Source organism: Ochotona curzoniae, unplaced genomic scaffold, assembly GCF_017591425.1.
Source record: "Ochotona curzoniae isolate NIBS_2020 unplaced genomic scaffold, NIBS_Ocur_1.0 scaffold_3835, whole genome shotgun sequence".
Classification (NCBI taxonomy): domain Eukaryota; kingdom Metazoa; phylum Chordata; class Mammalia; order Lagomorpha; family Ochotonidae; genus Ochotona; species Ochotona curzoniae.
Window position 1 is genome coordinate 19,836,633 of NW_024467114.1, and position 14,133 is coordinate 19,850,765.

At 38.8% G+C, this 14,133-nt stretch overlaps 1 protein-coding gene across 2 annotated transcripts in view; it reads left to right on the plus strand.

Moving 5' to 3' along the window:
• Positions 1-14,133, plus strand: part of AOAH (acyloxyacyl hydrolase) — a 249,021-nt gene that overhangs the window by 22,036 nt on the left and 212,852 nt on the right. The gene's annotated exons all lie outside the window — the stretch shown is intronic.

Sequence of the window (14,133 nt, forward strand, 5' to 3'; positions counted from 1 at the left end):
GGTGTCTGTGAAATTTGTTATTCTCTGTTTTGTTCTGAGTTGTGTTGTGCCTCAATCTGAGTTCTGAACATGGGGTTGTGATAGTGTGGTGGCTACTTGTCTGTCTTGATGTCTGTGTTAAAATTCTTTGGTTCATCAGATCAGGTGCTGAGATTACAGCTGGTAATTACAGCTCTGTTCTAACAGTCGCCTAGGGTGTATTTTGCAAATTTTAGTAACAGAATATTATTTGAAAACGGTAGATGTGTTTCTATGATGTAAGCTCCCTAAGTCATCTTGGAACGATTAAAATGTTTTACAGCAACATAGTTTGGCCTCAGCACTATTTGAAATTGAATAAGGAAAAACTTATTTCAAATTGTAATGGTCTTGGGCCAGTAGTTCCTTGGTTACTGAGCATGTTAAACTGGCCAGTCTTGCGGTTGGCAACCTTTGGCAGGCTTGGAAACCAGAATTAAAGCTGTCATATAGTTAAAGATGCAAACTCGATTGTGTTTACGTTGACTTTGAGTTTTGTGTCTATTGCTGGTCAGAATTATAGAAGTGCAATTCCTAGCAATGTAATGCTGGCCTAGAGCTCTTAAATGGTAACCCATGTGTGCAGGATAGATGGCAATAAGCATCAGGTGAGGTTAGAAGAAGGCCCATTCCTTCTAAAACTTTTTTGCTAACTGTAGCCTAAAAAGTGTTTGACACTACCTCCTTGTCCTTCGAGGTTATGAAGGAAGGGTTCGTAAGTGTGATTGTTGAACTGTGCCCTCTAGAGAGGGTGCCCATTTCAAGAGGTGCGAACTAGATAAACCTTAATACTAGAATCTGCATGTTGTATTCACAGTGAGGTACTGGGGAAGCTTTTTCATCTTTTATTTAAGGAGTAAAGATTAGCGTATTGATTCACAATCTTGTTACAAGGTCTGGATGTTGTCACCCAAGATTTGCTGATGCATCTGAGAACAGATTTTTAGAAATGGTTCACTTCTGCTTGCTCAGGAGGTACTAACCCTGCCCCCAGATCCCTCTGGGGAACCTGTATGTGACTGTAGAAGTTAACTCAGACTAATGGCAACCGCCACACTGATACAGAAGTCCAAGAAATAGACCTAACACAAGTAGGGCCTCCCGAAATGCTGACTCCAGCCTTTCCTGGCCCATCCTGACCAACAAACTAGATGAGACCAAAAGTGAACAAAATTACAACAGGCTATTCGGCATCCAACAGGCCTCTCCAGGGGGTGCAACAGATCTTCCCCAGCTCTGGCTCCCCGAGCCTGCAAAATGGATACTGTCACCCCTGTATACCAGCCTGGAGACGTCATTTAGGTTAAGAGACCTGTGGACCTGAGGACCTGCTTGGAAAGGATTTTACCCCGTAATCCTTAGCACCCCATGACTGTGAAGGTGGCAGGAATCAACCCCTGGCCCAGCTAAAGAAGGCAACAAGCTGGAGGTCCCTTAAGATTCTTGTTCTGTCATATTGCCTTTTCCCTGTGTGAGTGGATACAAGGTACACTCTGGGATACAGATATTAGGAATTTAACTGCCAAGACCCAAGCCAGTCTTCTGGATGGTTTATAATCTGACTACTTCTATTGGTCAAGGTCAATGTGTAATCTGGGAAAACATGGGGAGTAACATCATGTATACATGGGAGATAACCTGGAGTGAGGTTTAGGATTCAACAAAAGCCAGTTTAGTCCTTTGTAGTCCCCTACCCCACTGGGATTGTCGTAAGACTTCCAAACCCCTTGTGTAATACTGCTGGCAGGCTTGAGTCCTAAACCTCCTTATGTGGAAACCAAGGCACCAATCAGTGTGCCCCTGGATATGGAATTGAGTCAACAATTTGACTCAAATGTTAGAACACCAGTGGGGAATGTAGTAGGGTGCAGCTGTGTAATAGCAGCCCAAGGCAGTACTAGGTTTCAAGCATGGCTAAACACAGCTATCTGCTCCTGTACCTGATTGGCCTAAGATGCAAGCTGACAGATTTGTAACATCTGAGTTGATTGGAAATCCCTGGCTGCTGCCTGTTAATGAGTGCTTAAAAACCCCTGGCTTCGGCCATGCAGTGCGTTGGCTCCTGGAGTGTAGCGGGAGCTTGGCAATTAGACTCCTCCTAACATCTTACACTTGTGTCTGGTGTGATATCTCTCCTCTCTCTCTCTCTCTCTCTCCCTCCCCCCCCCCAACCACAAATAATAATAGTAATAATAAATTGGCCAACTGGATTGTCAAGGAAGCATGGAATAGGACAGACACATCTCCAGCTACCACTCATTCCATACAGGAACAAAGACTCTTAGTGATTGTCAAGTATTTTGTATGCGTAACAGGAAATTCTTGGATATTCTTCGAAATTCTTCAGGATATTTTTGGATCCTTTTACCTTCTGATCTTGGTCTTTCTGGCTTCCTTTCAAGTTGTGATGCTTTTCTCCTCCCACAGGTGCACCTGCCTTCCCCATAAGGCCCTCACAAGATCCTCTTCATGGGTGTTTGGATTTTCAGCCCCCAAAACACAAGCTAAACTTCACCCTCTTCATAACTTCCTAACCTGCCCTGAGTATTTCATTTTAGTGACAAAACTAAACTAAATACACTAGTGACTGCTTTAGCACCATGGAAGTGCAACGTGGTTTATCTAGACATTGTCTGACATAGTGAAGTGAAAAGCACACAGCTCACTTCAAGCTACTAGAATTAAATTTGTCCTTTTGGATCTTCTACTGTGAAAATTGTCAAACATGGATATTATACCATCTGATCTAAAGGCGTTGGCATGTGGGATGGGTGCTGGAGTCTATGTCCTCCTTTGGGCACAGAAATTATTTCTCAGCTTCCCAGAGGTTTGCCTACTGATATCTCAGAACCAAATCCCTCTTGATAAACTGATTTTTGATAAACAGAAATGTTGTATGTCAGGCCGTGGCCCCTCTCCAGGGGAAGTGTGACAGTCTAGACAAGATGAGCAAGTTCATGCATTACGTGGGTATATGTGTTTGTGATTTTTAATAGAAATTTCAACAAAGGAAAAGATGTAACAGTTAAACAAATAGTAGAAGGAACATTGTTGTGCTTGAAAAGAGACAGGAACCTGGAGCAAAATCTCCAGGTATCAGAGAAAACATCCAAAAAATGCACACCTGAGTGATAGCAGTTTTAAATTCAAAACACAGAAATATCACAATCAGGAATTAAAAGCAAATTCATGTGCTCTAGACTTCTTTACTATCAAATGCCTAAAGTTCACAAAAAATAATACTTTTGAAACAGGAAGGGGTTTGTATCCAATAGGGTCATATAAAACATCAGATGAGTTTCGCAACAAAAGGACAAAACATCTTCATGTAATTTATCTTAATAAAATTACTCACATTATTCCTGGGTGAATGATACAAACCATGAACATGATTCTAGAGGCTGAGTAGAAATCAATGTTGATAAGTAGTGAAACAGGAAGAATTTTTAATTAGTCTGGACATTTAGAATTAGCTTGGAGTAAAATCTAATGAAAATGTTCAAGGCAATTCTTGGTCGTATAGAGAATCAGTTAGAATTGATCTGAATGGAAAGTACAATGTTTCCTGGAAAAAAAGAGATGGCAGGTAGGAAGTGAGGGTGGGAGAAAAATGTGATTTAACTTTTTCCTGTGGCTTAAGAACATAGCCAAAAATCAGTTTTCCAAGAGGAAGTGTTTGGTGTAGCAGTTAAGGTCCTGCCTGAGATGCCTGCATCCCATGTTAGGACACATGTCCTCTAGATTCAGTTCTGCTCGATTCCAGCCACTGTGAATGCGCACCCTGGGGAGCAATGGTGACTGTTCAAGTAGTTGAGTTCCTGTCACCTGCCTGGGAGACCTGGACGATGCCCTGATTCCTGACCTTGAACCAGTCCTGCGTGTTGTGGACATTTAAGGAATGAAATAGTAAAGGAGATGTCAATCTTTCTGACTTATAAGATAGAATAAACATTCTTTTCAATTTAATGATTATCAGCCTTGAAAGCAGCATGTTTAAATGTTCAGCCTCAAAAATTATGAGCCAAATAAGTTACCTAGCTTGCCTCAGATTTCTAAACAATGAAAGAAGCTTTGTTTCTAAAGAAATAGGAATTTTCTAAGATTCAGCCAATGTAATAAAAGGAATGAAAAATAAGCGAAAATGTGTAAAGCTACAAAAATGGCATGACATAAATCAGTAAAGGAAATTGTTATAATGAATATTAGTATCATCACAGAATAGAAACAAATGCATTTTTTCCACTTTTTGTACTTAATTATAATTTATATAAAATGAATAGATTTCAGATCTTTGAGTTAGAAGCATGGGGAGGCTGGAACTCCTTTCTTCCACTTTAATCTCCCCACTTATTTTTTCCCCAAATTATTATAATAGCATTTGCATTACTTCACAGTAACAAGTTTAACTTCCTGATACTTAAAGGTAGCATTACACAGCAAGTAGGTAAGGAGAAAATACTGCATATAATGAAAGCAAACTAAAATGAAAATAGAAATCCTGCTGTAAATGAGTTAGTCCTCAATATGCTGACCTCAGATGACAATCATTGTGTTTTGTGCAATAATTTTCACAGATCAGAGAACATATTTACTTCTTTCAAATTGGCTCATTTCACTAAGCATGATGGTTTTCAGCTGGGTCTATTTTGTTCCAACTGATATTTCACTTTTTAACGGCTGAATAATATTCTATTGTGTATATTATCACATTTTCTACATCCAGTCATCAGTCAATGGGCATCTGGGTTGGTTCCGTATCTTAGCTATTGTGCATTACATTACTACAAACATGGGGTTATGGGTAACTCCTATTCAGATTGCATTTCTTTTGGGTACATTTCCAGGAGTGGGATGGCTGGGTTGCATGGTAGATCTATTTACAGATATCTGGAGAATCAGCATACTGGCATCCACAGTGGTTACACTAATTTGCATTCCCACCAGCAATAGATTAGGATACCATTTCCTCCACATCTTCACCACCATTTTTTTTCCTAAACGTCTGTATAATGGCCATTCTCACAGGGATTAGGTGAAAACTCCCTGTGTATTATTTGCATTTCCCTGAACAGGAACATTTTTTTCAAATATGTATCAGCCATTTGGATTCGTCTTTTGAGAAATGCTTTTTTTTTTAATGTCCTTTGCCTAATTGCTTCACTGCAGTGTGTTCTGCTGTTGGAAGGTCTCTGGAGTCTTCTGTAGATCCTGGGTATTATTCCTCCATTGTACAGTTTGTAAACGCTTTTTCCCATTCTGCTGGATGCCTCTTCACTTTGGAAAATTCCTTTGCAATGCAGAAGCATCTTACCTTGATGCACTCTCACTTCTTTACTTTTACTTTAATTGCCTGTATTTTGGGGTTCTTTTCCATGAAGTCTTTGCCTACACGTATGTCTTAAAGTGTTCCCAGTGTTTTTCTGTAATTTGATGATATCAGGTCTTAGATTTAGGTCCTTTGGTCCATTTTGAGTTGACTTTTTTGTATATGGTGAAAGGTACGGGTTCTTTTCTTATGCATGCATAAAGCAAAATTTCCCAGTACTGTGTTAAAGAGACTATCTTTTTTCCTTGAATTATTTTTTGATTTGCTTGTCAAAGCTAAATTGGCTATAGTTATATGGATTCATTTCTGGGATTTATATTTTGTTCTTTTGATTTTCATATCTCTAAGACAATACCAGGCTGTTTTGATTGTAACTGCTTGGGAGTACATCTGTAAGTTTGATACTGTGATATACCCAGCTTTGTTTTTGTTCTCTGACATAAGGCAACATTCATGCAAAATATAAAAACAAACAGATCCATAAGTAAGCATATATATTCTCATAGATTAACTGTATAATGGAGACTAGCATACCAGGAAGTGAAGATTCATTGCAGTGTGCATCTCTACTCCCAAGTAAAAGGAGGACTCCCAATGAAACAGGTAACTACACCTTGACATAGGATACTAGATCTTCTCCCATTGCCTATACCTACAACACCATGATGCACTTAAGTAGCAGAATGTTGGACTTGTGACTGTTGCTGAAGGACCATGCTACTGTAACAAGGGGGGAAGTAGCGTGCAGAGAGGTGAAGAATGGGGAGGGAGAAAGAGAAATTGAATGGGGGGGATCCCTATACCTACAAAATCATATCCTGGAAAATAATTTTTAAATTGAAAAAAATGCTTTACCTTTTTAGTTTATCGTCTCTCCAAGTAACTTTCAGCACTTTTAGGTCTGAGAAGAAATTCATAGGTATTAAATCAATAGGTTACTTTAAATTAATAGGTATTAAATCAATAGGTTACTTTCCATAAAATGGACATTTTGTATTCCATCAACACATGAACATGGCAGGCTTTTCCATGGTTTGAACTCTTCCTCTGTTTCTTTAATGTCTTGTAGTTGTCTTCATAGAGATCGCTCATGTCTTTGGTTAAACTTATTCCAAGACATGTAAGTTTCTTTGCTATTATTGTGAATGGTACTCACCATAGAAATTCCTTCTCAGCCATGGAGTTTATACAGAAGTCATTGATTTTTATATCGTGCCACCTTGCCAAATTCTCCTGTAGTTCCAGTGGTCTCTTAGTAGAATCTGTTAGTTCCCCTATTCAGAGAATCGTGTCATCTATGAACAAGGATACTGTGACTTCCTCCTTTCCAATTTGTATTCCTTTGATTGCTTTTTCTTGGCTTAAACTTCCAGGACTGTATTAACAGCATTGAGAATGGGCATCTTCTCTGGTTCTGCATCTTAGTGGAAATACAGCCAACTTGTCTTCCTTCAATATGATGCTGGTATTAAATTGTTCATATATTGCCTTGATTATGTTGAGGAATGATCCTCTCTACCCAATTTGCCTAAAATTCTTAGTGTAAAAGGATACCTTATTTTATTGAATGCTTTTTTTGCATCTATTCAGATAATATTGGTTTTAATTCTTCAGGTTATTAATGTGGTGCAATGCATATACAGATTTGCATATGTTAAACCATCTTTGCATTCCAGGGAAGCCTACCTGGTTCAAGTAAACAGTATTTGATTCAATTAGGTAGTGTTTTAAGGATTTTTGCATTGATTTTCATCAGGTGTTTATAAGTTCTTTCATTTATAGTTCTGTTTCTCTGTCTCTTCTGGCTTTGGAATGAAGGTGATGTTGGCTTCATGGAAGGAGCGTGGGAGGATTCCCTCTTTTCCTATTGTTTTAAATAGATTGTGAAGAATTTGAAGTAATTCTTGAAAGGTTTGGTGAATTCAGCAAGGAAACCATCCAGTCCTGGGCCTTTCTTTGACAGGAGAATCTTGGTTACTGGTCACATCTCTGTCCTACTTACGGATCTATTTAGGGTTTCGGTGTGTGCATGACTCAGTAGATTAGGTTCCAGAAATCTGTTTCTTCCAGTTTATTGGTGTGTAGTTGTTTGTAGTAATTTGCAGGTTTATTTAAGTAATAAAGATGTGGCTTCCTGGAGACTCCATTAAAATTAAATGAAAAGGTTAAAACTAATGAGATGGATAGCAATATATTGAACCAAAGCAGTGTACAGATGGCATACGAATAGCAAGCAAAGTTTACGAGAAATAGTCACCAAATGGGACACAGTTGACTTTATATTTTCAAACAATATCTGCAATAAAGATAAAATTGTCATAAATGATGACTAATATGTTCACCGAATCATCTACCATCAAAATATTAAATATATTGGAAATTGAAGAAATTGGCAAATATATCCAATAAAAACAGCTGCTCTAGAATTTGAAAGAATGATGAGATTGCTTAGATACAAAAAGTAACCACTAATAAGATTGGATCTCTAGGTACATAGGTATAGTAAATTATATTTATTGTGTCTACAACACATTTCCAAAAATCAGTATCAGTCAGTCTCCATAACTCTAGAAGAGACATTACATTAACCAGGTTTTTCATCATACTATAATAAAACAGATTAATGGCAAGTGACTGTTCCAAAATTCCACTTAGAAATTAAGAGAAATATAGCTAAGCAATACTAGAAGCAAAGGAGAAACAGAAACTTCAATTCAAGTTGATTTAGAGAGTAATTATCATAACTGGAAAGAATCTCACATTTTAATAGGATATAGGCAAAACAATATCAAACATTTCAGGTTTTTGCCACAAGGTAATTATAAACATTTGAGAAAATTAGGCTTACTTGCTGATTTGAACATCCCATGGTGTATACATTGTCAAAACATCACATGGACCCCCATAAATATGCTAATCAGTTAAAAACAAACTTTTTTTTCATTGAAATAAAAGCCTGTGGCTTATACTTTTACCAGCAGTGACCTAAGAAAAGGGATAGCAAATATAAATTGAAATTTATAAACAGAACAAGTTATTTTTAGATAGTATTTAACTTTGACAAGCTAACAAACTACAGGAACAAGGGAGTGGGCATTTAGCCTAGCAGTGATCTAGTTGTTCAAATGCGCACATACCACACTGGAGTGGCCTGGTGCCCCAGTGTGCCTGACTCCAGCTTCCTGCCAGTGCAGACCAAGGCAGGCAGCAATGTTCAGGTAATTGGGTTGCTGCCCCCTGTGTAGGAGACCAGCAATGAGCTCCTAGTCCCTGGCTTTAATTCTGCTCAATCCTGGCTGATGTGGGCATCTGGGGGGAGTGAACCAGTGGATAAGAGGTCTTACCTTTTCTCTGTGCCTGACTTTACAATGAATCTTAAAGGTTAGAAAAGAGATATAGCATGACCATACATTAGGGTGTGTGTGTGTATATTCTAGAAATACATGTATTCATGCAGAAAAGCAAAAACAATACTTGAATAGAGATGATAAAAATGAGAACAGTGAATAATAAGTTGTATTTTCCTATTTTAAGATAAAACTCTTGGATAGCACTATGGCATAGCAAATAAAACTGCTACCTGCCACGCCCTTGGCAGTACTACTATGTGAGTGCTGGTTCAAGACCCTACTACCCTACTTCCAATCCAGCTCCCTGCTTACACGCCTGGGGTGGCAGTAGATGACTCAAGGGCTTGCACCCCTGCACCCATAGGGGAGATCCATAAGAAGGTACTGAATCCTGGCTTCAACTTGGCCCAGCCCTGGCCATTGAAGCCATTTGGGGAGTGAACCAATGGATGGGAGAGTCCTCTCCCTCCCTCACTCTGTCCCCCCACTCCTCTCTTCCCCATCCTTGTCTAACTCTTTCAAAGAAACCTTTTACAAAAAAGCAGATGATAAAGGCCCTCAGATCATTTTTATGTTGGTTTTTGATTACTGTATTCATATTCGTATGGTACAATGCTTTGATAGATATAAACAGCGAAAATGAATCAAGCCAGCAATTAGCCTTTTCATTTCCCTTTTCTCTGTCTCTGGAACCTACAAGCTCCTCCCTTCTGTTCCTGATACAATGTATATGACCTGATCTTGAACTATAGTCCTCCTGTGCCGAAGAAGAATTCCATGTAGCTGCATTATTTGCCCACTTCCAATGCCCCATTCCTCTGCTCTTCCCAAGCTCTAGAAATGACTTAAGTTCACAACAAATTTCTGACCCCTATATTAGAGAATGCATGGTATTTGTATTTGTTTGACTCATTTCATGGCTCCAGCTATATCTGATTTTTTTTGATAATGTTAAGCTTTTCATGATTTAATATTCCACTATGTATATACAACAATTCTCTATTCATTTGTCAATTGATCTAGATTCAGGCCAAATTTTGGCTACTGTGGATAGCACTGCAGTGTGCGTGAGGCTGCACCCATCTCTTATGCTGCTTTCTTTTTGGGTATATGCACAAGTGGGAGAGCTGTATATCATAGACTTACTTGTTTGAGGTTTTTTATGAACCTCCATACCAATCTTCACAATAGTTGCACTAACTTGTATTTTCACCAACAGTGTACAAAAACTCACTTTTCTCCACATCCTCACTGATGTTTGTTATTTTATTCTAACTGGAGTAAGATGATACTTCATTGTGGGTTTGTTTTGCCTTCTTATGGGCAATAGTATTGAACACTTTTTCATGTGGTTGGTATCCTTCATATTTCTTCTTTCAAGGAATATATATTCAGATTATCTTCTAAATTCTTAACGAGATTTTGTTGTTGCTGAACCTTATTCCTTATATATTCTGGATCTTTGTAATTTGTCAAATGATTATTTTGTAAGTATTTTCTCATTCTGTTGGTTGGCTTTTTACTCTGTTACTCATTGTCTGTGCTAAACGGAAGCTTCTTAGTTTGATACAATCCAATTCTAATTTTCCTAGTTTTGTTCCTGTTGCTTGCATTTTGGTGTCTTACCCAAAAATTTGTTGCCCATGTCAGTGTGTGTCGAAGTATTCCCCTCGGGTTTTCTAGTAGTTTCATGTATTCATTTCTTAGATTGAGATCTTTGATCCATTTTAAATTAACTTATAGATGGAAGGAGCATCTAATTTCAATTTTATGCATACACATAACCAGTGTGTCCCAGCTTTTTAACAATTCTTTCTCCAGTGTATGTTTTTGGTGTCTTTGTTTGAAATAAGTTGGCTGTGTTTGCAAAGATTAATTTCTACAATCCATTCTGTTCTTTGGCTTTTGTCTGTTAAGTCCACACCATGCTGTTTTCCTCACAGAAGCCCTGTACAGTATAGTGAAGTCAGGTATTATGAAGTCTCTAGCTTTGGTCTTTCTGTTCAAGATTTCTTTGGATATCCAGGATTGTTTTGTGCTTGCACATAAGTTTTAGGATTATTTATTCTACTCTGTGAAGAACGTCACTGGTATTTTAGGAGATTGCCTTCAATCTGTAATTTAATTTTGATAACAGACATTTTCGTAATAGAAGTGTGTTTAACAAGACACAATAAGCAATACGAAAGTTAAAATGAAGTAAGGAGTCGTAAGTCTACCAAGTACTGGGAGTACAGCGGCACCATGGATTAAGTCAGTGCTTCGGATGCGCACAGCTCCTGCTGAAGGGCCTTGCTCTAGTCCCTTCTACTTCTGAGCCAGTTTTCTTTTCATGTACATCCTGAAAGGCAGCACATGATGGCTCTTGTACTTTGGTCCCTGATAAGTTCACTAGACTGGTGACAACCAAGTATGTTCCTGTGTCTGAGTAAAAGATCAATAATTTTTAAACTACAATTAGAAATATATCCTTTACAAAGGCAACAACAATAAGGATACATAGAAATAAACCTTATGAGCTTAAAGTCTTAACAGAAATCAAATAATTTTGGAGGACGTTAAAGTAGATCTGGGGTGGGTATCTGGTGCAATAGCTAAGACTCCTCTAGGACTGCTCACGTCCCATGCTGAGTGCCTAGACTTATTTGCCAGCTCTGTTTTAAATTCCAGCATTCTTCCTGACAGGCAACAGATGGAAGTTGAAGTCATTGCATCTTTGTCACCCACGTGGGAGAGCTGAATTCAGTTTGAGGCTTCTGGCTTCAACCATACTCAGCCATGGGTGTGGGAAATCTTGATCTTCATTTTTAATAAAATATTAATAAACATTTTAAAAATCTATCCAATAAATACAGTGTATAAAAAGGTACAGTGTCAATATTTCATCACAGAATATAACTTAACATAAAGCATAAACTAGAACAAACTTCAGTGGATCAGAGTGTAATTCACAATGGGAATATAGCAGGTATGAATTTTTACATGTCAAATAGCATCCATAAACAAATCAGGAAGACAAAAAGAATGCCCACAATTGAGATGTGCTATAGAAGAACCTATGGAAAACCTCCTTAAAACAGATTTGTTTCTTTTATTGGAAAGTCAGACATGCAGAGAGGAAGATCTTCTGTCTGCTAATTCACTCCCCAAGTGGCTGCAATGGCTGGAGTTGCGCTGATCTGAAGCCAGGAGCCTGGAGCTTCTTCTAGGTCTCCCAATGGGTGCAGGGTCCCAAGCCCGTGGGCCATACTTAACTAATTTCTCTGACTACAAGCAGGGAGCTGGGTGGGAAGTGGGGCACCGGGATATGAACTGGTGCCCATATGGGATCCCAGCACATGCATAGCAAGCATTTTTACCACTAGGCTACTGTGCTGGGCCCTGGAAAACCTCTCTTTATGGATAGAAGCCCTTTAGGTTTGTCATGTGAAAAATCAGGATTTGCTTTGAAAACAAATGGAATTAAACTGCAGCAGTTTTTTTTTTTTTCCAAACTCCGTATTCTATCCCAGAGAGCATATAATGTTCACAAAATTCCCTTGAGCGCTTTCTCTCTCTGGAAATGATGTTTGCCTGAATTTTAATGTTTTTATTAGATAAAAAGAAAAAGGCAAACAAATGAAGATGGTCCCTTTGCATTTAAAAATTTGATTGCATTGTGATTAGACGTCATCTGTAGGCACTCGAAGTCCACCACAGGAGAAATAGCAAAGCCAAGGTATAACTCCACCCCATTGGAATCAGTCACCTGGTATCCTTGTATCCTTGCAAGACTCACTTCAAACTTGTATCAACACACTTTCTATTTTTGTGTGTTGCTTAGCCTTGTGTTGTGTTGGTTGGGTTCTGTCCTTGGAAGCCATCAGACCTCTATGAATCTGGTTTTTTTTTTTTTTAGAAGATTCAAAGTCTGGCACAGAGAGAAACATCTCTTCTGTTGGCGACTTTTACAGGGTGCAAGGTTACAAAACAATAACTGAGATCAAATGAAAAACACGTCGGGATTTAGAAGTTCTGAAACATACCATAGTTATTTTAATAAACACTGAACTGAGGCAGGCACTTTGGCATGGCAGGTTAAGTATCCCTATGACAAAGGCATCCCCCATCAGTGCTGGTTTGTGGTTTCCAATTCATGCCCCTAGGGAAACAGGAGAAGTTGGTCCAAATTCTTCACAAGGCAGATCCTTCAGGCTCCTAGCTTCAGGATGACCCAGCCCAGGCATTGCGACCTTTTGGGCATGAACCAGCCCAATAACAAAACAAAAGCTATAGATTAAAAAAATTTTCTTCACATTTATGATTGAATTTGAAGATTTATTTTTATTTAGAAGGCAGAATTATAGAGAGAATAGCCACAAGGGCCTCAGCTGAGCTGATCAGAAGCCATGAGCTGCTCTGGATCACCCATGAGGGTGCAAGAGTCCAAGCACTTGAGCCATCCTTCACTGCTTTCCCAGGCAACAAGCAGGAAGCTGCATTAGAAGTGGAGCAGCTGGGATTAGAAGTAGCACTCACATGGGAGGCCAGCACCACAGGCCAAGGCTTAACCTACTATACCGTGATGCCAGCCCCAAGTAATTCGTAATTCTTTGAGGGCCTAAGAAGGGGGGAAAAAGGCTATCTATGTAATGTTTTTAAAGATGACATTTTGCAAAAGTTGTAGGATTGCAATTCTCTAGCAAAATAACCATTCATTTTTAAGTTTTAAAAAATATCATATGCACTTTTCTGTCATGTTTGTAAGAGTAGATACACACCCACACACATCCTTGAAATTATATTACCAAAAACTCAAGTGCAATTATTCTGAGTGCTGACAATATTGGTGATTTACCTAAACTCTCTTTTTAAAGCTTCATTATGGGTTTTAGTTCTGCATTTCAGGGCTGAGAGCTGTTCATGTAAAAATGCTGTTGGGTAGGCATTTTGCACAGCAGTTAAGTCACATCCAAGGTCAGAGTTCCTAAGTGTAAGTCCTTGTTCCACTTCCGGTTCCAGTTCCTTGCAGTACATCCACTGGGAAGCAGCATCTACATAAGAGACCCAGAATGTGTTCCTGGCTTCTCACTTCGGCTCGGCCCAGCCCTGGCTGTTGCAGATGTTCAGGGAGTGAACTGGCAGATGAGACTCATATCCCTCCCTTACTTGTCTCTCTCTGCCTTCCAATTAAGTAATAAGTATTTCTTACATGTGTATATAATGGTTGGAGGAGGAGGAATTCTGGGAATTAATATTCAGATTTCCTGTCTTCACTGACAATTCAAGAAAGCCTAAAGTCACAGGATAAAATCAACCTGCTTTCCTGTTTTTTCTAATATTTCTTAGGCCATGTGTTACATATTTGATTTATTTGTGATCTCTGATTCCAATGATGTTTCCGACCTTCTCAGTGAGTATGTCTTCTCAGTGAGTAGGAGGCAATGAAGGCTGTGATGT